Source organism: Chelonia mydas, chromosome 1 (genome assembly GCF_015237465.2).
Source record: "Chelonia mydas isolate rCheMyd1 chromosome 1, rCheMyd1.pri.v2, whole genome shotgun sequence".
NCBI lineage: Eukaryota > Metazoa > Chordata > Testudines > Cheloniidae > Chelonia > Chelonia mydas.
Genome location: NC_057849.1, coordinates 109923982 through 109946496, shown reverse-complemented (window position 1 = coordinate 109946496; position 22515 = coordinate 109923982). Strand labels below are relative to the sequence as shown.

Below are 22515 nucleotides of genomic sequence, written 5' to 3'. Positions count from 1 at the left end.
TGTTTTGGGAGTGAGCTGGACCTCCCTCTCCTCCAGACTGGTTGTCAAAAATACATGTGAAGAATTACATAATTTATGAGCAGTTACCATACTAGGCATGCAAGTTGGATAGCTGGATGTGCAAATGATCAATTAAGTGTCTAACTTGCTACTGGCATGTGCAAACACAATAAATGGTTGCAAGAAATTAGGTGCACTATTGCCCATATTTTAAAAAAGGGGGCCCTTAATATAAATGTACAAGTTAAATAAAAAGAAAAGGAGTACTTGTGGCACCTTAGAGACTAACCAATTTATTTGAGTATAAGCTTTTGTGAGCTACAGCTCACTTCATCGGATGCATCGGAAGCTGTAGCTCACGAAAGCTTATGCTCAAATAAATTGGTTAGTCTATAAGGTGCCACAAGTACTCCTTTTTGCGAATACAGACTAACACGGCTGCTACTCTGAAACAAGTTAAATAGGCATTAATAGCAAAGATATACTTTACAACATCAATTTTGTTGGCATTTTTAACTACAGTAAAAATAAATATAACCAATGTAAGGGCACAATACTGATATAATTAAAGAAATAATACTATCTTTGTGAACAGGAAATCACATTCCTTAAGAAAATACCAGATCACATATATGCCAGCAACCTGTAAAGGAAAAGGAAATACTCTTAAATGCTTTGCTTAGTTTGTCTAAGTGTTGTAAGATAGACAAAGCTGATGCCCTGAATTCTCTTTAATTATATTCCTTGTTCCTTTACATGATGAATTCTATTGTGCTGTTATATGAACACCTGCTGGTGTGAGTGTTTAGTTTCCCAGACATCCACTAATGTAACATTGCATTGTTTGGATACACAAGATTCCAGGTTCCCAACATTCAGAGCATGTGCTTCAATGGCTTGTAATAATGGATTGCCAAATCTCACTCCTCCCACCCTCTTTTTCCCTGGCAGCTTTAATAACAGTGAAACTTCCTAATCAAGTTGTTGCTGATCAACCAACTGTGTAGACCACTATCTCTGTCACTGAGATTCTAAATCAGGAAAATTCCCTTCATAACCTCCTGTTTCTGAAGCTATAAGGAAAACATCTACTCCTTTTCATCTAATCCCACAACAGAAGAAGACATTTGTATTTTTAAATTTGGTCAACAGTGCCAAGAACCTTGGCAATTTTTTAATATATTACTATAAACTAATATTAAAATTAGAGTATTATAGCTAGAACCAATAAAATGCAGTACTACTTATGGAATATATAGGTAGCCTCTGCAGCGTATTGCTGCCGGTAGTCAGGTCAAACACAGTAGCTGGATTTTATTTTGAAAAGGGCTACATAGTTTTATTACCATAAACTTCTATTTTATTAATTTGGCTTTGTAAAACTGTGCCTATCCAGTGCTCTGGGCATACCTGTAGACACTGACTGTATAACAGTCCTATGGCAATAGTGCAGCCCTGGCTGAACTCTCCCTTGAGGTCAGACACCAGCAGCGGCGTATTAACGCCTAGGCTGACAAATTTGCAGGGGCGGCAAATTTATAATAGCAGCCAGAGGCTGCTTCTCCCGGCACCGGTTCGCGCCCTCTGCCCCCGGCCCTGCCCTGCCCCAACTCCTCCCCTTCCCCGCCCCCCTTGGTCCGCTTCCCCAAGTCCCTGGCCCTGCCTCCTCTCCTGAGCATGCCGCGTTACCCACTTTCCCCCCTCCTTCGCACAGCTGTTTCGCACACAAGCACTGGCAGGGAACGGGGAGAAGCAGGACCCGGCAGCTTGCTCAGGGGAGGAGGTGGAGGCGGAGCAGAGGTGAGCTGGGGCAGGGTGGGGGGGTGGCAATTATTTCAGGGCGTAGGGGCGGCAAAATCTTTAATCCACCACTGGACACCAGCCTACTGTATTGCATCCAACCCTGGGGTTTCATGTACATTTCAATCTACTGAGGCCTTGTCTACACTACAGGGAAAAGTGGATCTAAGCTACGCAATTTGAGTTATGTGAATAGCGTAACTCAAGTCGACATAGCTTAGATCTACTTACCGCGGGATCCATACTACGTGATGTCGACGGGAGACGCTCTTCCATCCACTGCCCTTACTCTTCTCAATCCAGTGGAATAAAGAAGTTGACGGGAGAGCGATCTGCAGTTGATTTAGTGGATGTTCACTAGACCTGCTAAATCGACTGCTGATGCATCGATCGCTGCGCGTCGATCCCCTGATAAGTGTAGACAAGCCCTGAGTCTGAGCAACTTCCAGACGCTATCTCATAGTCCTATCTCTAACACACTCCAGGGAGTAGATCCCCTTCTTGGGCTGTGGGATCCCACTGTCCAGCTGCCTTAGGCCCCAAGACCAGTGGTGATACTTCATCTCACCAGTAGTTTAAGCACACTCTGCCCCCGAGCTGCATTCTCATCGGTTTCCCCAGTTTAACCCTTGGGGACCTCATCACAATTAAAATATGGGAACACACAGACTTTGCAAAGGAACTTGTGAACCAGACACACTTCACTTGTGGACAAAGCACAAGAGTTACAGATCTAGGCAAAAATAATGAGCATCTGCTTCCATTCTACGTGCTACCACAGCTATATCATAGCAACGTGAATTTGCTGCAGCTTCCAAACCCTTCCCCAAAGTGTCATCAATACTCTAAGAGCCTTCTGGCTTGGGTTACTGTTCTTTCATGGTCTCAGGACCTTCCTGCACTCCACCCCTCCTGTTCAGTCTTCCTGTTCATGGTGATGGATGGCCAAAAAGAGAGCTTTCCAAGCTCAAGAAGATCTGACCTTTAGAGTTCTAGACTCCTCTAGCAGGTGATCACTAAGCATCTTGAAACCCCCCCTCGGGTGATCAGCTACTTACCTATAGCCCCTTCTGGGGTCCCAGCTGGGAAATTTGATTCCCCTGGACTGCAATCAGCCTATACTTCTAGGGTGGACCCATTTGAATAGAAGACCACCAACGCTGATGACTCCTGATAGCTTTCCAACATTGTTAGCACCTCTGCCAGGTCTGAGGATTTTCCTTACACCTTCTGAGTATCCCAGCTCGGGATGGAGGCTCAGTGCAAAAGTGAGGAGTAGAGGACAGTTTATAATCAAAATGGCATTCACAAAACAGAATGGAGTTTGCAGATTGATAAAGACATATACAGACCTACACTAAATGGTCACAGAAAATTAAACCTCATGCTTTAAAAATGTGAAGCTGCAGTGCCTGTGTGAAGGATTTCTTCCTTATATACTATACAAGATTGTACAATTGGTTACATTTTTTCATGGCTGTCACCCTCCTCTGAAGCAGCAGCTAATATTAACCTTGGTAGGATTGGATGGGATAACAGTAGATATCTGTATTTGTATCTGCAGAAAGAGAGGTGGAAAACGGTATTAGATGAGAATGTTGCCTGTTGTTGTTTAGCCTGCATAGGTTTGCACTGATGATTATCACAAAAGGTCAGGCTCCACAGCCAGAAATTACATAACAGGACAGAGAGAGAGACTCGTCTTCACAGTAGATTAATATGGGTTCAATGGGTAGGCAGTATTGTCCAGTGGTTAGTGCACCAGACTGGGAGACCTGGGTCTATTCTGAGCTCTGTGTGATCCTCCCACAGGTTTTACTTCTCTATGCCTCTGTTTCCTCTCTGAGCTTTAGGCTATGTCTATACTACAAACTTTTGCTGGTAGAGCGATGTTGGTCATGCGGCGTGATTTGTGACTGACAGAGCTGTGCTGGCAAAAGCCCCTTGTGTAGATGCAGCGATAAACTGAAAAACTGTGTTTTTGCCAGTGTAGCTTAGTTTGCTGGAGGGGATGGGGGTTGCTGGGCTGGAATAAGCTATGCCAGCAAAAGCAGTTTTCCCAGGATCAGATGCATTCACAGTAAGAGCCCATAATATAGTGGTATAGCTATTCCTAGTGGGCCTGGCTTTAGTCTGTCGTGTCTATTTAGATCGTAAGCCCTATGAGGTAGGGACTGTCCCTCGCTAGAAAATTATGTAGCACAATGGGCCCCAATCTTGGCTAGTTACTACCGTAACCTGCTGGTGTGTGTGTTACAGGTCCCCCCACCCTTCTGCCTGATCCACAGAAGATATGAGTGTGTTACAGCCCCAGCTAGAGCGCTCTACCTCAAGCTGTAGTAGCTCATGCTTTTAGTTCTGGAGGTCCCTGATTCAATCCTCAGTATGTTGGCCAAAATGGCAGCCATCAAATTACTGTAATACAAATAATAATTAAAATCAAGAGCGCATGGCTGGTAGCACAGGATGTAGCTTATCAGGCACATTTGTCAGCAATCAGCTTGTTAAAGTTAATCTTCAACATTTCTGAACACAACAAGCTGCAGCAAGTTGTTATAGGTGCAACACTTTTTTACCAGTCACAGTACCAGCTGCAACAAGTAGCAAAAATTCTCTCACTATCTGTGGGTGGGCAACTACTGTGGATCATGTTCTCTGCCATTCACATGACTCTTGGGTTATTTGGCACACTTCTGGTGTAAATCTGTTTAAAACAATGATGCCACACAGCTGACTTCCCCAGGATATAATAAAAGAGTTGTTTAAAATCAGCCCTCACTGTTCAAACTTGCGGTGCTGCAATCAGTTTGCTTCTCCTATTTGGTTTCATTTATGCTTACTTAGGACAGCTTCTCTCATCATCAAGTTCAGCAGAAATGGGAAGCAATCCAACCCTTACTAAAATTATTTATATAAAAGCAACCATATTAACTAAACAGCATTTCCCCTGCACTTGACATAGGTAGCTAACCTGAACTACAACAACCAATTATCAGCTAAGGCCCTAAATGGTAAGTATCCCTTGGAAGCAGTGTTTAATTTGTGCAGGGCTGAGCTCCAGCACCTCTAGGTGTGGCAGTTCCTAGTCCTGGCACCTCTGCTGCATCAGTTATGAATGTAAAAAAAATTGCTTGAGCCCTTTCACCTAATTACTTGAGTCTTGTCACCTCTTTCATTACAAATTAAGCACTGCTTGGAAGGCCCATGAGGCATTGTGTGTGACACATATGGCACCAAGGTGTGATATCCTTGACAGTCAATGGAATGAGGGAAGATGAGATCAGAGCTGTGTAAGACAGTTGGCACAAAGGGAGGCTAGCAAATTCTCAACTGCTTAGCAGCACCACGTGGGTGTAAAAATTAATCAGATTTCACTCAAATTTATATACCATAGAAAAAAGAAGTTTTTCTGGTTAACTCATTTTCCACCTTGTATTAAAGTTAAATAGGTTTTTGTCCTGAACCAAAAAACATACACCCAAAAAACCAACCACCTGTAAAAATCCAACCCATCAACCTCCATGTGTCCTTCTCCTCTCTGGGTAATAATCTATCTCCTGAGCCCCGATGGTATGATGCCTGTAGGTTCTGTTATGACAAGGATGTGCCAGCCACGTTAAACTTATGTTCGGCAAGAAAAAATATTTTTGAGAAAGGCCTTTTGTTTGTGGGACTGTTGCCAAATTAGCTTTGAGAATTTTTACATGCGCCATGTGTTGAAATCAGACAAAGGCTGTCCTCATTGTGACCTGGAAGACATGGTTATTATTGCATTGTAAAAAAACAAAGTTTGTGATGTACTTTAAACTGTGCATATAACTGTCACTCTCTTCATCTTGTTCTGCTCTTGCTTTGTTTTTCAAGTTCACTCACATTCTGTACACTGTTTGTATTTTCCTTTTCCCCCTCTTGTGAAAGAAACCAGTGACCTACACTGTTTATAACATTGTCTGATAGCTGTGGCTTTCAAATACGAATACTGGTATTAAGCTGAGAAACAATGCTAATACTTCTGGGATGAAATCCTGCCTCTACTGAAGTCAATGGCAAAGCTCCCATTGGCTTCAATAGGGCCAGCATTTCACCCCCAAAGCCTCTCATGGACTAACTTTGCAGTCTCTTATAACTTCCTGGCATAGATGCTGAAAAAAAGAATGGAAGTCAGCGTACGTCTACGTCTACTCAGCAATTAAATGCCCATGGCTGGCCTGTGTCAACTGACTCAGGCTCGGGCTGCAGGGCTATAAAATTGCTGTGTAGATGTTTGAGCTCAGGCTGGAGCCTGGGTTCTGGGACTCTTCCCACCTTGCAGGATCCCAAAGCTCAGGCTCCAGCCCGAGCCTGGACATCTAAACCACAATTTCACAGCCTGGAAGCCTAAGCCTGAGTCAGCTGACCCGGGCCAGCCACGGGTGTTTCATTGCTGTGTCGACATACCCTCAGTGGCCTGAAGAATAGTCTGTCAACTGCTGTCATAGTTTGTGTCTTGATGGATGCCTCAAAGAAGGAAATAGAGTCCTGGCAACCAATAAGCAGAGATAAACCTCACTGAATTATACCTTCATTTATTACTTTTGTTTGTCTTTGTCCCAAAACTAATTGTTGTAATTGTGGTTTGAATGAAGTATGATTTACTCTAATTAAATTGGGAGGGTTGAGTCAGCGCTTGGTACACTGGTGTAAATCAGGCACGACTCCTGAAGTCAGTTGATTTATTAGTGTGGAATTGGTCAAAGCGGGATCAGAACCAGGCCAGAAAAGTTATCTACTTATGTTTTCAATCTCCCTTAATGAGCAAAGATTCAAGGGTTTTCTTGAAACCTCAATAAGCTGCGTGGTTAGAGTAGAAAATGCAGCCAATCAACACAACAGACCTGACTGATTAATTTGTGGGATAGCCTCCAGCATCCTTCCAGCTCATGGCCTGCTAAAACCAGGACTGCATAGCATAGTACAAATCATTATGATGCCCATTGGAGTGCTGCAGCCTCTATAAACTTTGTTTAAGTTAGTTTAAAAGGGTTTGAGGCAATGCTCAGGCTTTTTCAAGCAAAACCAAATCTCTTCAAAGCTTTGAAAAGCAGCTGCAGGGATCTGCTACCTAAATAGCTCCTGTAGCATTGCATTGTCTTTATGGACCTTTGCATGCCAAATCCTTTCCTCCTTCTTGTTAAATTTGGAAATAACGTGTAACATAAATAGCAAATGATTCCATGGCTCCTTCCACATCTGTCGAGTGCCAGGCTTTGGGATACATTACACCCTAAACATGTATGGAGGGGATGATTTGAAACAGCCAGGAAAGGGGAAAGGAGCACTGCTATTTTATTAGCAAACAAATGCGAGGGAGTCCGCGAGGTTGTGGTCTGTGAAAGGTGACTATTTGGCTTGAATTGCTGAGCAAGATTTTATTTTATTTTTTTTATTGGTACTTAACATTCAAACAGCGCTTTCTATGTTCAAAGCACTATGCAGGCACTGACTAATTAATCCTCAAGTGTACTTGAAGCAGGTGGGGAAAATACCATTATCCCAATCTTACATATGGGCCAATGGAGTCAGAAAGGTGAACTGACTTGACAGACCACACAGTCAGTGGCACAGCTGGAACTAGAATGCATTAGACCAGAAGCCACCCATGCCTGCCGATAGTGGAGAGGATGTGGGGGGAGACTGAGTGAGGGCAGCTGGCTTCAGCCGTGTTACTCAGCATGCTCAGTACAAGCAGCAACCGTGCCTGCCCCCAGCCCCACATGTTCCCTCTGCATTAGACTTCCCAGTTCCACGTTCATCCCCCAAGATCACACTGTCTGTCTTTTGTGGGGCAGAGTCTCACACTAAGAATCATGAGCATGAAGGACTGAAGGATTACAGGTAACTTTTTTGGACTATTTTAAAATGAAGCATATCTGGTTTTCCTCTTTTATAGTTTTCCAGTGTTCTTCTTCTCCTCACAGAATTGAATCAACTTCTAAAAATAGAACTATTTATCTTAGTATAGGTGGAAAAAATCGAAAATAATTTCAAGCCATTATGTGACTTCCTTCCTCTTTCAAATTGGAATATTAGACAAATGTGGCTTCAAGGTAACGTCTTCCATCCTCTGAGTTTCAGATGTGTCAGCCTGCCTGAACAGGAGGATGGTTTGGATAAATTATTGCCCAAAATGCCTCTCATCTTGGCTGGCTGGGTATTTTTGGTGAGAACCCTGCTGTGCACCAGGTCTTAATGGTGAACAGCGCGGATCCTCCTCAGCGAAAGGGTCACTTAACGCACAGCAAATCGCTATCCATGGGCCCACCCAGCAGGGTATTATCCACAGGTTCATTTTGCATAACAAATGGCAGGCCACTAAAGAGCTTGCAGCCCATCCACTGCCTTCCCAGGAATGCCACAAATCAGACTTCAAAACTACTTTCACATTTTTTTTTAACTTGTGTTTCTTTCTTTTTTAGCACTGACTTTTTTTCCTGGCAGCATGAGACATAAAAATACTTCTCCCCGCTCAGGGCCGTCCTTAGGCGTACACAGCACACGCAGCTGCCTAGGGCACCGTGACATTTGGGACACCAAACTGCCCGAAATGTCATGGTGCCCGAGGCAGCTGCGTGCCGCATACGCGGCAGCCCCAGCCCCGCGGCCAGCCCTATCCCTCGGCCCCCGCGCGGCCTGCAGCCACGGCAAGGGGCAGGGCCGTCCCTGGGGGGGGGGCCCAGACAACTCCCTCCGCCCTGCCCCTTCCCCCGGGCCCGCCCCTATTCCGCCTCTTCCCCCTGCGACCCCGCACTCACCGGCAGCGGCGGGAAGCGGGGCGCCGCGGCGGGGAGCTGGCGGAGTGGAGCGGGCTGGGGCCGGGATGCTCCGCTTCCCGCCCGCCGCCGCTGCCGCCGGTGAGTGCGGGAGGGGGGATCCCTTCCCCCAGCGACGCGGCTGGGGCCGGGGCGAGGGAAGCGGAGGCAGTTGCTCGAGGCCCCCCGCTAATCCCCCGGGCCACTCTGGGCCTGTGGGGCCCCCAAAAGTGGCACCCCGCAGCTCCTACCTCCCAGACCTGCCCCCACCCCGCGGGGGGGGGGCTGCGTAGGGCACCCAAATGTCCAGGGACGGCCCTGTCCCCCCTACATTTTCTTTAGGCAGGGGGTTTTTTTTTACAACGCACTCTCATAGCAACGAACCATACTAAGGTGTGTGTTGTTGGGCTGTTTGCGCAACTCTGTTGGTAACTGAAGGAATGAAGACACAACCCATTGGCCAAAGACACTTAACAATGTCCTGGGGGACTGATCCCACACTCACTGAAGTCAATCAGAGTTGCGAATTATTGTTGAAATTTATAATGTTGTGCTGTGATTGCATTTATTGCATCTATAAAGTTACCTGGTTTGCAGTGGTACATAAACTCACTCTGTTTTTGAATATCACTGGATTAAGAGACCTCTAAATTACAAGATGAAATCCTGGATCTGTTGGGAGTTTTGCCATTACATTTATTTCACCCTTACTCTTTAGTACTGATAAGTAGAAGTGTTGACCACAAAATGCAGTAGAGGTTGTTTGTGAAGACAATGTCAGCTAGGCCCATTTCTGTTAAAGTAAGATGTACAAAAGAAAGAAATAAAGATGTGCGTAGCCAGTGAACAAATGTCTTTTTTTTTTTTTTTGCATTGCTCAATCTCCTAACACAACAGCCAGAGGACCTAGAAACGCTGCCACTAAAGCATTCAGTGTAACTGATTATTCTGCAAGTCCCAATGTGCTTCTGCCATTCTTCCTCATTTCATTTTCATTAGGAGTTGAGTTTAAATGTCATTAGGAGCTGAGATTACATTTTCTTTAGGGCATTCTTGAAGAGAAACAGGATGGCACTATTCAGTTTACTGTGTATCATTCAGAAAAACAAGGGGTTTAGAAAACCAGTATCCCTGCACACAAAGACTAACACATTTTGAGCATTGTGCTAACAGTGCGTAGCCCCTGGCAGGAGGAATCACAAGAAGAAGAATGGAATCTAGCACTCCAGTGCAGCTGCCACTCTCCACATCATTTGCACTGACATTATTTGAGTCATTTTGCCAAGGAAAGATGGTCCTTCTGAGAGATGGCAGCATATTGTAATTTGTGAGAAACATGGTGTTAGGTGTGAAAGTACCGACAGGTTGGAAGGTAATTCCAGAAATGCCAAGCAGTCTTCCTTGCCTTAGCATTTTTTAAACATTCTGTAGTTGCATGTCTCATTAGCTCAGAGTGAGAGTGTATGGTTGCATCACCTCCCTGTTGCACAAGGGACTCAGTCACTTATAATTTGGGGCTAATAACCCCAAACATTCATGGGCTGTTAAACTCAGCTGCAGGGTTTGCAAGGAGCCTCCCAATTTTTTCCTTAATTGGGGAAAATATGCCTTAGTTTTATGCCCTCAAAGTGTATTGAGTGATAAGTGCAAGATAAAAATAGCATCTGTAAGAGCTTTATGGATGCCAGTGAGTCACAGAGCAGGGCATCTGATACAGTTTGCATACATGGGTAGGTACTAGCAGAAAGCTTTATACACTTCGAATATCATGTACAAATGGTGGGGCAAGAGGAGGTTCTGGAAAAGGCTTTTAGCAGCTGTACTTTTTCAGTTGTGAAAAAGTAATGACTTTGGAGGTTGTCATATTTGGTACTGCATGTATAGAAGTTACATGGAAAACTCGGAGGAATGCTTACTGATCTTTTGCAGTGTTACTGGGAAGTTACTTCATTCATACTTCATTAGCCTCTTACGTCCAAGGGTCTGATCCAAAGCCCACTGAAGTCTCTGGAAAGGCTCACGTTGACGTAACTGGGGTTTAGATGTTGCTCTCAGGGAACATATAGCCGCACAGGAAAGAGCTGCCTGCTTTGGTCAATACAAGAGAACAGTAGGTTTTCTTACATCAGTAATATACTGTACAGTGCCTCTGGCCTGTGGATGTTTAATTTTTCTTTGATTTGCTCATGTTTTGGCATTACTGTACAAACTTTCCTTGCTTTTAAAATATAAAGGTATGTAAAGTATAAATAACAACTCAGTAATCTCATCTGAGACTCATCATAAGCCAGGCTTGTCTGCAGTTACCTAATGCTGAACTTCTTTTAACGCTTGTGTCATTGCACATCAAACTCCAGACAAATGGATGCAAACAGATGAAGGGACAGCCTTCAGCAACCTAGCACTCAATGTTAACCTTGAATGTCAAGGAAACTGGCCATGAAAAGGCAGCATAGGGTCTCAGAAGCGTATATGTGCTTTCCTTGTATTTCATATCATTTGCCATTATTTCTTAGCTTTTCAGAGCTTTTGCTTAAAAGTCATCAAGAGAAAGCTAATTCTTTAAGGGATTTATTTATCAAATCCATACGTAGGAGGAAAGGCACACAGGAGTCAGAAAGCTGTGGATTGTAGTAAATAAGATGTCATGATACATTTAGCAAGTGATAATGCAAACCATAGAAAAATATGCACAGGTGGAAAAGACTGGGAAGTTATCGCATTTTTAGAGCAGAGTGACGGGCGGGCATTGGTCTATTTTCCCCTTGCAAAGTAGTCACGGTTGCCTCTACTTTGTTTTTCAATTTTTCCCAGCATCACCATTACCAAGGTGCAGTACCTTACAGTGAAGCCTTGGCAGCATGATGCAGTTTGAAGCTTTCCAGAACTAGTGATACTTTGTTTATTCTCATTTCATCCAAACTTGGACAGCCCTATTTCTGCTGCTACAGCAGTGCCAACTCCACTTCTGCAGCTTGGATGCTCTGGCTCTCAGGGAGCTTGCATTGGCTGCTAGCCTATAAACATACACTGAAGATGTGCCACTAGATGAATACCCATTACCACTGAGCAGTGGCAAAGTTCATGGGAGACACAGATTACTCAAGTGATTTCATTGTTTCATCATTTCAGAATAAGCGATAGATAAACTTTATATGTGGGCAAGTTATTTCGCTTACAAAGCCTTTAAACACACATGCCTGATCCTGAGAGGCATGGGCATCAGCTTTGTATAATTTTTGGCGGTGCCCAGAACAGGTCCAAGTCTGCTCTGCCCCCAACCTGCCTTGTATGCTGATTATATATATATAAATAAATATAACTTTAACCCTAACATATCAATTTTAAAATGTTACATTCTGCTTATTGGGTCAGATCCTCAGCTGATGTAAATCAATGGAACTCCATCAAAATCAATGATGCAATGCCAATTTACACCTGTTTAGGATCTGGTTCATTGATTAATTTAGCTGAACTCTTCAAACGTCTGAACTAAAGTGTCTAGAGGTTTATGTGTATATGGTACGGCAGATTCAGCTGCTTCTTGTTTTGTTACTTCATTGCTCCAATGTTTCCATTCTCTAACCTGCCCTGAAGAATTCTCCTCCCCCAAGGAACATCTGTTTTTTAAATCTCACTAGACCATAGGGAAGAGGTCTTATCTAATATACAGGAAAGGTGGTGGTTTTAATAAATGTTTCCATTTTATTTTTTGCATGCTCCTGCTGTTACGTTCAACACTTCGTTCACTCCTGTACAGGCATCCTGTTTAGCAGCATCTTCTAGTTTCCCATGTACAGTTGGAAATCTGTTAAATGTCAAGCAAAGTGACTTTCATCAGGTTTTAAAACACAGTTTGGGCCCAGTCCCTCTCCCTTTGAGCACAATGGGAAAACTCCCACTAACAGGCTCCTCAGGAAGATCTATGTTTGCAGGTTCCTATTTGATCTGTGTCTACCTCTCAGCTTCTCTCATTTTAATCCCCAAACCCCTCATGTTCCACACAAGTTTGGTGTCCTCAGGCGCAGGGCCAGCAGCGGAGCCCTGGGCAGTAGCCAGGACCCCCAGGCATAGGGCCGGCAGCAGAGCCCCAAACATTGGTGGAGCCGGGCCCACATTCTGGAATATTGGTGGCGCACGGGCACCATGGGCCCATATAACTCGCCGTCTATGCTGAGAGGTGCTGAGCATTGACGTTAGTGGGTGGTGTGAGAACACAATAAGGAATCAGGCTGTACTTTTATTTCAATACAAGTCATTGCTACAGCTAGCAGTAAATATTTGCAGGTTACCTGGCTGTTCCCTCACAGGGCAGCTAGCCCAGATTTTCAGGCACACCACTACTGGAAAAGGAGCTGAAAGAGACCTGGGCAGAGGCAAACAGTTTCTGATGAAATAAGAGGCTAAGTTGAACAAGTGCATTCAGAATTTTAGATGCAGTGTGGCTAAGAAGCAAATACCCTGAAACTGCTGGTGTGACCGGCTCAGGGTGAGTTTCATGTTGAGATTTTGCCTTCCTTCAGAAGAGGAAACTCTAATAGGTATGAACCCATGAAAAACAGAACTGGAAAAACAGATTCATGCATGAAGCTCTGAAATAAAGGTGTCTAGTTTCACCTACCCCTTGAGCATTGCTCACAAGGCAATGCACAGATCCAGGACATCTGCTATATGATATAACCCAGATGCTGAGTTGACTGAAGTCTCAACAAGTTTTCCTGACAATGTTAAATTCCTAATTTTGTCACCCAAACAGACAAGGGTTCAGTTATGGCAAGCATAGGCCCCGACACCCTGGGTGCTTCGGGGCTGGAGCACCCATGGGGAAAAATTAGTGGGTGCTCTGCACCCACTGACAGCCAAGCTCCCCTCCCTAGCTCACCTCTGCCTCCTCCCCTGAGCGCGGCGCATCCCTGCTTCTCCGCCTACCTCCCAGCGCTTGCCGCTGCAAAACAGCTGTTTCGGGCATACCAAGCTCCGGGAGGGAGGGGGGAGGAGGCAGGGAAGAGGCAGGGCTGGGGCGGGGATTTGGGCAAGGGGTTGGAATTGGGGCAGGGACTTTGGGGAAGGGGTTGGAATGGGGGCAGAGGAGGGGCGGAGCAGGGATGGAGTCGGGGCAGGGCTGGGGGCAGAAGGGAGTCAAGCACCCACTGGCGCCGGCAGAAGTCGGCGCCTATGATGGCAAGTGAGTAAAGCATGGCTCTGGAGCCTGTGTGCTCCAGCTCCCACCAGCTGATCACCTATCCCCTGGTGCAGATCAGCCCTGGACTATGTGGCATTATCTTAATTGACTCCACACTGGAATTGGCCAGTCTAGAGATGCAGTGATCAAATGGGGTTACATCACTGGCCCCAATACCTGTGACTATAGCAGAGCACTTCAAAATATGAAGCATCTCCTGGTATGCCAGATGCTTGAGTATGGATGGTCTTCCACTGACCTGGCAGAGTGCAATGACCTGGCAATTGCATGTGCATGGAGGTGGCAGGAAGCATTCTGAGGACATGACAAGGGGACAACCCTCCAGTCCCATCTCTGTATGATCCATAAAATCATCTTTGGATTCTTTCATTCCATTCAAAACTGAGCACAACTTGATTTACAAATACTCATAAGGGTTATACATTTTTCTGAGTGGTAGCTGTGTTAGTCTGTATCAGCAAAACTAATGAGGAGTACTTGTGGCACCTTAGAGTCTAAGGTCCCACAAGTACTCCTCATTCTTTTTGATAATTTTCCTGTTACCTGTAACTTATGATTGAACATTGCGGAGTTTCTAAACTAAAAGCTGTGAACTTCTGAGGAAGAAAAGCCTCTAGACCAAAATGCATTCAGATATATTATGATTTCAAAAGTCCCCCACAACTACTGTGCCATAAATATCAGCCTCCGGGGACGAGATGAGCCAACCTGCAGAACTGGGATCCAGATTTCTATGTGCCTCCCATCCAAGCTCAGCAGCATTCAATGTAGGATTTTGAATCTGGCCCATCTTTAGTTATTAACTTTTAAAAATAAAACCGTTGAAAGAGGTTCAAGAGAGCTTGAGTATGATTTACAACCATTAAAAGCTTGTCATGTTAGAGTTAAGGAAAATACTTCAGACTTACTTTACCCTGTAACATTAAAATCCACAAAATGAGGTGCTCCTTGCATTGCATTCTACATGATTGTTCTGGACTCTGTCCGGAGACAAATCCAGGACTCCAAGACTGGAATATGGGATCGAATATTTAATTTGTTCAGCATTTCCTTTGATGCCAAGTTTAACAGTGAAGGGAACCATCTGAGGCTACATAAGAAATGCATTTATCTTACTTTCCACTTCTGTTCCTTAAATTATTTTCAGCTTTGGCTCCATGAATTTGTGCAGACCCTTTGAAACTAACCTACTATAACTGAAGAATTAAAATCCACCATGGCCTTGGTTTCTGCCATGAATAGCCTAGGAACAACCACTGCCCTAACATTCAGCTTCCAAACCAATCTAACCTAGGATTGTATGAAATGTAATTAGGGCTCACTTCCAATTTTCCAAGTTAACAAACACAGGGGCATCCACCTTTCCATGTGCTACTTGGGGTCTGGTGAAGGAGCCCTAGCAACTGACTGCCTGTGCAGAGAAACTAGATACAGGGACAAGGGGAGAAAGGAAATGTGGATAAAAGATTAAGAGAAAAGAGTAAGTACCTCTTTTCCATTCTCCCCAAACCTCCTGTCTTCTTTTCATACAAGACCTGATCCAACACCCATTTGAAGTAATGGTGTCTTTCCATGGACTTAAATGAGCATTGGATCAGGCCTTTAGTTCCCCATTAACTTTTTTACTTCTCAGCTCCCCTTCCTTCTTCTGACTTAAAAAGGATTTTTATTCCTTTCCTTATTTCTTTTTTTTCTTCCCACATCAATATTTTTCTGATTTAACTCCTGCCCACTTGCTTCTTTTCATCTACTGTCTGTCCCTTAACACAAATACATTTTGTTTTATGTTTCACATTAAATATTCAACCAAGCTTTATAAGAATCCTGAGAAGTTGCTTTAGAACAGAAGGTTATTTTACAGTGGAAAAATGAGAGACAGACAAGGTAGGTGGCTCAGAGACAGATTCCAAGGCCAGAAGGGACCATTGTGATCATCTAGTCTGGCCTCCTTTATATCACAGGCCACAGAACTTCCGCCAAATAATTCTTTTAGAAAAACATCTCATCTGGATTTAAAAATTGTCACTGGGGGAGAATCCACCATGACCCTTGGTAAATAGTTCCAACAGTTAATTACTCTCACCGATAAAAACGTACACATTTCCAGTCTGAATTTGTCTTGGTTTAGCTTCCAGCCATTGTATTGTGTTATACCAGTCATTCTCAAACGTTTGTACTGGTGACTCCTTTCACATAGCAAGCCTGAGTATGACACCCCCTTAAAAATTAAAAACACATTTTTATACATTTAACCCCATTATAAATGCTGGATGCAAAGCAGGGTTAGGGGTGGAGGCTGACAGCTCCTGACCCCCCCCCCATGTCATAACCTCGTGACCCCTGAGGGGTCCCAACCCCCAGTTTGAGAACCCCCGTGTTATACCTTTGTCTGCTAGATTGAAGAGCCCATTAGTAAATATTTGTTCCTGATGTAAGTACTTATAGATTGTTATGAAGTCTCCCCTTAACCTTCTCTTTGTTAAATAGATTGAGCTCTTTGTATTTATCACTATATATCATATTTTCTAGTTCTTTAATAATTTTTGTGGCTCTTTTCTGAACCCTCTCCAATTTATCAACATCTTTCTTGATGTTGATATGGGCACCAGAGTTGGACACAGTATTCCAGCAACGATTACCACAGTGCCAAACACAGAGGAAAAATAACTTCTCTACTCCTACTTGAGAGTCCCCTGTTTATGCATCTGTTATGTTCTGGGGTGCAGTGCACCCCATAACTTGTCACCACTTATGCTGCACTCTTGGGTGCCATAAAATGCTTTACTGCTGTAACTTCCTGCCTGGGATTTTCAGTCAGCAACAAGCAAGCAGGTCACACACTGATTGTGCATAACTGCAGCCCTGGTCCAGCAACTCTGACCCTGCATCCTACTAGAAACACACCAGTTACACTACCAGGTCTCTACCAGCCTTGGTTACTACTTGCAGGGTGACGGCAACACATTCCCCATCCTGAATTTTCCCCCAAAACGTGTGGTTTGTAATGTCCAGCCCTCTCCTAGACAGTTCAGAAAAACAATGTTAGTTTGTTCCTCTAAAGACATAAAAGCACATCACAGCTTATTAGCTTAACGGGTAAGCACACCCTTCCATTTAAACCCAGCATTGAGTTGGTTAATAGTAACAATAGAACAAATTTATTAGAATCACAGAATCATAGAATATCAGGGTTGGAAGAGACCTCAGGAGGTCATCTAGTCCAATCCCCTGCTCAAAGCAGGACCAATCCCCAACTAAATCATCCCAGCCAGGGCTTTGTCAAGCCTGACCTTAAAAACTTCAAAGGAAGGAGATTCCACCACCTCCCTAGGTAACACATATCAGTGCTTCACCACACTCCTAGTGAAAAAGTTTTTCCTAATATCCAACCTAAACCTCCCCACTGCAACTTAAGACCATTGCTCCTCGTTCTGTCATCTGCTACCACGGAGAACAGTCTAGATCCATCCTCTTTGGAACCCCCTTTCAGGTAGTTGAAAGCAGCTATCAAATCCCCCCTCATTCTTCTCTTCTGCAGACTAAACAATCCCAGTTCCCTCAGCCTCTCCTCATAAGTCATGTGTTCCAGTCCCCTAATCATTTTTGTTGCCCTCCGCTGGACTCTCTCCAATTTTTTCACATCCTTCTTGTACTGTGGGGCCCAAAACTGGACACAGTACTCCAGATGAGGTCTCACCAATGTCGAATAGAGGGGAACGGTCACGTCCCTCGATCTGCTGGCAGTGCCCCTACTTATACATCCCAAAATGCCATTGGCCTTCTTAGCAACAAAGACATACTGTTGACCCAAATCCAGCTGCTCGTCCACTGTAACCCCAGGTCCTTTTCTGCAGAACTGCTGCTGAACCATTCGGTCCCTAGTCTGTAGCGGTGCATGGGATTCTTCCGTCCTAAGTGCAGGACTCTGCACTTGTCCTTGTTGAACCTCATCAGATATCTTTTGGCCCAGTCCTCTCATTTGTCTAGGGCCCTCTGTATCCTATCCCTACCCTCCACTGTATCTACCTCTCCTCCCAGTTTAGTGTCATCTGCAAACTTGCTGAGGGTGCAATCCACGCCGTCCTCCAGATCATTAATGAAGATACTGAACAAAACCAGACTCAGGACCGACCCTTGGGGTACTCCACTTGATACCGGCTGCCAACTAGACATGGAGCCATTGATCACTACCCATTGAGCCCGATGATCTAGCCAGCTTTCTATCCACCTTATAGTCCATTCATCCAGCCCATACTTCTTTAACTTGCTGGCAAGAATACTGTGGGAGACCATGTCAAAAGCTTTTTTAAACTCAAGGAACAACACGTCCACCGCTTTCCCCTCATCCACAGAGCCAGTTATCTCATCATAGAAGGCAATTAGATGAGTCAGGCATGACTCGCCCTTGGTGAATCCATGCTGACTGTTCCTGATCACTTTCCTCTCCTTTTAGTGCTTCAGAATTGATTCTTTGAAGACCTGCTCCATGATTTTTCCAGGGACTGAGGTGAGGCTGACTGGCCGGTTGTTCCCCGGATCCTCCTTCTTTCCTTTTTTAAAGATGGGCACTTGATTAGCCTTTTTTCCAGTCATCCAGGACCTCCCCCAATCGCCATGAGTTTTCAAAGATAATGGCCAATGGCTCTGCAATCACATTCGCCAACTCCTTTAGCACTCTCGGGTGCAGCGCATCTGGCCCCATGGACTTGTGCTCATCCAGCTTTTCTAAATAGTCGCAAACCACTTCTTTCTCCACAGAGGGCTGGTCACCTCCTCCCCATGCTGTTCCGCCCAGTGCAGTAGTCTGGGAGCTGACCTTGTTTGTGAAGACCGAGGCAAAAAAGCATTGAGTACTTCAGCTTTTTCCACATCCTCTGTCACTAGGTTGCCTCCCGCATTCAGTAAGGGGCCCACACTTTCCTTGACTTTCTTCTTGTTGCTAACATACCTGAAGAAACCCTTCTTGTTACTCTTAACATCTCTTGCTAGCTGCAACTCCAAGTGTTATTTGGCCTTCCTGATTTCACTCCTGCATGCCTGAGCAATATTTTTATACTCTTCCCTGGTCATTTGTCTGATCTTCCACTTCTTGTAAGCTTCTTTTTTGTGTTTAAGATCAGAACACATAACTTGTGTCTTACTGCTAATAAGCAAAGTGATGCCAGGTAAAAGGAATAAAGTTATAAAGCGGTACAAGCAAATAAAAGTGAAAACACATATCTAAAAGTCTAAAACTTAATCTAGCAAAGTACAGGCTTTGTTCAATATGGTTTCTCTCACCAGTCATTCTTCTTCCCAGCCATGGCTGACTTTCCCTCAGTCAGGACCTTCCACAGAAGTACAAAATGCTAGTTCCCCGTCTTAGGTGAAAGTTCTTTACCTAAGCAGGTTTCTCACCTGTATTCAGTTTCTAGAGACTTCAAATTCCCCACCACTACCCCTTGGTTGAAAGACCCATCTTTCTCAGCTTGCAAGAGTTCTGTTCCCTTGTGTCTGTCTAGTGATGGGTGGCAAAGATGAGGTCTTTTCTGAAAAAGAACGACACACTGGTGATTAATGTCATTGTGAAATTATATATTATTTCTATATGGGAAAACATAGATACTTAATGATATTATGCTTTAAAATCTGTGACCCAACTGGGAAGAAGCAGACAGAGGCAACCACAAAGACTAGTTCTTTCATTTACTGGACATATTTAATTAATGTCATACATATGTGAAAGATTAATTTCTATCCAGAATCCATTTTAAAATTTGTGTAAAAACAGTTCGGTACAAAGGTAGATCAATTTGATATTACAAATATGGATTTTAAAATAATTATTTAATTTTTATGGCTATTAGTATAAATTAGTGCTTGGCTCATGAGAATGTATAAACATTAAAATATAATTTTTTATAAATAAATGTATGACTTTTTTCAAGGCAAACAAAATGAATCCCTTTGTTAGTATCTAGAGTTAATTAAAAAAAAGTGACAAGGTATGGGTTTTGTTTTTTTGTTTTTTGGTTTTTTTTACAAAAAAAACAAATTTCAGAATTTTGACTAGCTCTATTAAGAGCATTCAGTACAATTTCTTTAACTACTACAAAATTAGAGGAACAGAGTTTTTTGCAGGGGGAGAGGAAATGAGAGAAACATACAGGCTTATTGGTGGTTTAATACTATGGCAGCAGTTTTTGTCAGCCCTGACGTACTCACTATACAACACACTATTTCATACTCTATATCTAAAAGATGTCATGTAAGATATTGGAAAACTAATAATTCACTGATCATTAATATTCTTGCATTAGGTATATATGAGTTGTGTTCAAAGTTGTGAATGTGTGCTAGAATTATGTTCTTAAAATATATGTGGCAGACAATGCACAAGTCCTGTCTGCCTTAGATAAAGGAATGTGTATTCATTTGTCTGACCAGCCTGGGCATCAGGCAGAGAAAATGAAGGTACATTTATGTAAAAGGTGAACAAAGCCATCAACCTCGCAAGTGGGGAAGACAGCCTCTTGTGGGATCTGAGCCTCCAGTGACAAGCAACTGAATCAACTGATTGTATATAATATTACTGTATTATAAAAGTGTCTCAATTAGGGTCTTTTATGAAAGTTAATAACACACTGGTGATTGATATCATTGTGAAAGGTGTGTATTAACACTACTTGAGGAATTAGGTATACTTATTGATATTCTGCTTTAAAGTCTGTGACTAAACACAGGAAAAAACTGGTTTTTCCCCCAGACAGGAGGGAAGGTAGCTATCTATCTGTCTCCGTGAAATTAAGCAAGGTGTGACCAAGAACAATGGAAGCCCTATTTACATACAAATCATCAGGAGAATGGAAATCCCAGAGAAAGTGAAGAACAACATGACGTCATCCTGAGTCTGGGGAAAAAAACAGTGGGTTTCAGAAGATACAAGGAAGGAGAAGTAGCCATCTTGGCATCCATCACTGGACAGACAAGAGGCCACAGCTCCTGAAAGCTGAGAAAGATGGGCCCTTTAACCCAGGGGGCTGAAGTCTCTGGGAACTGACTATGAGTGAAAAACTTGCTTAGGCAAAGATATTTTATCTAGGAAGACATAGAGAAACCAAAACCTTTACTTCTGTGGAAAGACATACTGAGAGAAAGTCAGCCATGGCTTGTAAAGAAAAGGATTAGTAAGAAATCTACCTTGAACCAAGGCTATAGCTTGTTAAGTCTTAGCCACTAGAAAGCATATTTTACTTTTATCTGCTTGTAACCATTTATCTTTATCCCTTGCACTTGAACTTACTTAAAACCTCTATCTTTTTTTTAAATTAACTTGTTTTACTTTTAATCTAATCCAACACAGTGATGTGTTTCAACAGAAGTGATAGAAGGCTAACAAGCTCCTCTGGGTCTGTTCCTGGCTAACGAGGCACACCTGCAAGGCTTGCTCAGCCTGGAGGGAGAGGAGCTTAAAAGGGGGAAACTTACCCCAGGAAGGAGTGGTGAACAGGAAGAAGGTTGTTATGCTTGTGGCTGCTGGGAACAGAGTGAGTCCAACTGAGGAGGAGACAGCTGGGGGGTACACCACACTTAACACCGCCCTGACCTATGGCAGAACAACACACCCCAGGAAGAGAGGTAGAATGTAAACCCCATAAAAGGGCAATAGACTCTGTTAGACTGAATCCTTAGAGCTAACTCTCTAGGGGCTGCCTGAAAGACTGGTCCTTGTTCCAGCTGGATCTTCCCTCTCTTGCGAAGAGGAAGGAGGAACAAGAGCCAAACCCTGTCCTGTGGGAGGTAGTCCATACACAGATCCCACCCAAAGACTGCCAACTGGGGAAGAAAGGGTGGAGGGCAAATGAAGAACAGTGGGAACTGGGGGGGCGGGCAGGTGTCCAGGGAGCCCATAATCCCCATATGTCCCCCTTCTGACAGTTGGTCACACTGCATTCCCCCTTGCTCTCCAGGATTTATGGTGCTCTATCTTTGCAACTTAGCCCTTCAGCCTGCTCACTGCATAGTCCTCCCCTTCCAGGGTAGGAGAATCCCACTGGACCAGCAGTCCACATGATGTTCCAGACAGTCTTCCACTCCCATGCCAGATCCTGCACCAATTTCCTAGCAACTGGTAGGGGAACTTGGGTCAGCCCACTGTTCTGGGTTCCAGCTGAGGACCCTATGCCCAATGATTACAGTCAGTTTGCTCCCAGATCCTGTTGCTATTTCCCTGGACTCCTTCTTATACCCATCTCTATCTTCTATCTCCTTTCCCCTCCTCAGTTTACCAGTCCAAACTTCCTCTTCCCAGGGAGTAATTGTAGACTACCTCCCCTTTTTGACTTCTTGCCAGACTCTGTAGTCCCATACAAACCTCACTTCTCCCAGGGAGTGACAACAGACTACTTACCCTGCAGCCCTCTTCTGTTCTCCACTTCATCCCTTCACACCAGCCCAGCTCTGCTCCACGCCTTCCTATCTGAACTTCCTCTTCCATTAAGCTTTGTTGAGCCCAGATTCTCCTCCAGGTGCAGAATATAAGGTTAATTGACCTAATTTAACCAGCTCTGCCTTGTGTTGGGTGGATATGCCATTACACCATAAACAAAATATTTACTCAAAAATCATTTGGGGGCTGAGTAATTCCAAACCACTATTTACATAAATACTTTAAATCAAGAGCTCACATATGTAGATTTTCATGTAAACATAGAATATCAGCTGGAAATGCAGGAACAATGCATT

At 43.9% G+C, this 22515-nt stretch overlaps 1 long non-coding RNA gene across 2 annotated transcripts; it reads right to left on the bottom strand.

Moving 5' to 3' along the window:
* Nucleotides 1-12153: 12153 nt before the first annotated feature.
* On the bottom strand, nucleotides 12154-22286 carry LOC122463841. Of its 2 annotated transcripts, XR_006287485.1 has the most exons (4): nucleotides 22181-22239; nucleotides 21259-21376; nucleotides 12881-12954; nucleotides 12154-12396 (listed from the first exon to the last, which is right to left on the bottom strand). It is a non-coding gene; the product is annotated as an uncharacterized LOC122463841 (long non-coding RNA). The 2 variants fall into 2 exon arrangements; XR_006287484.1 differs by lacking the exon at nucleotides 21259-21376 and having other exon boundaries at nucleotides 22181-22286.
* Nucleotides 22287-22515: the final 229 nt, after the last annotated feature.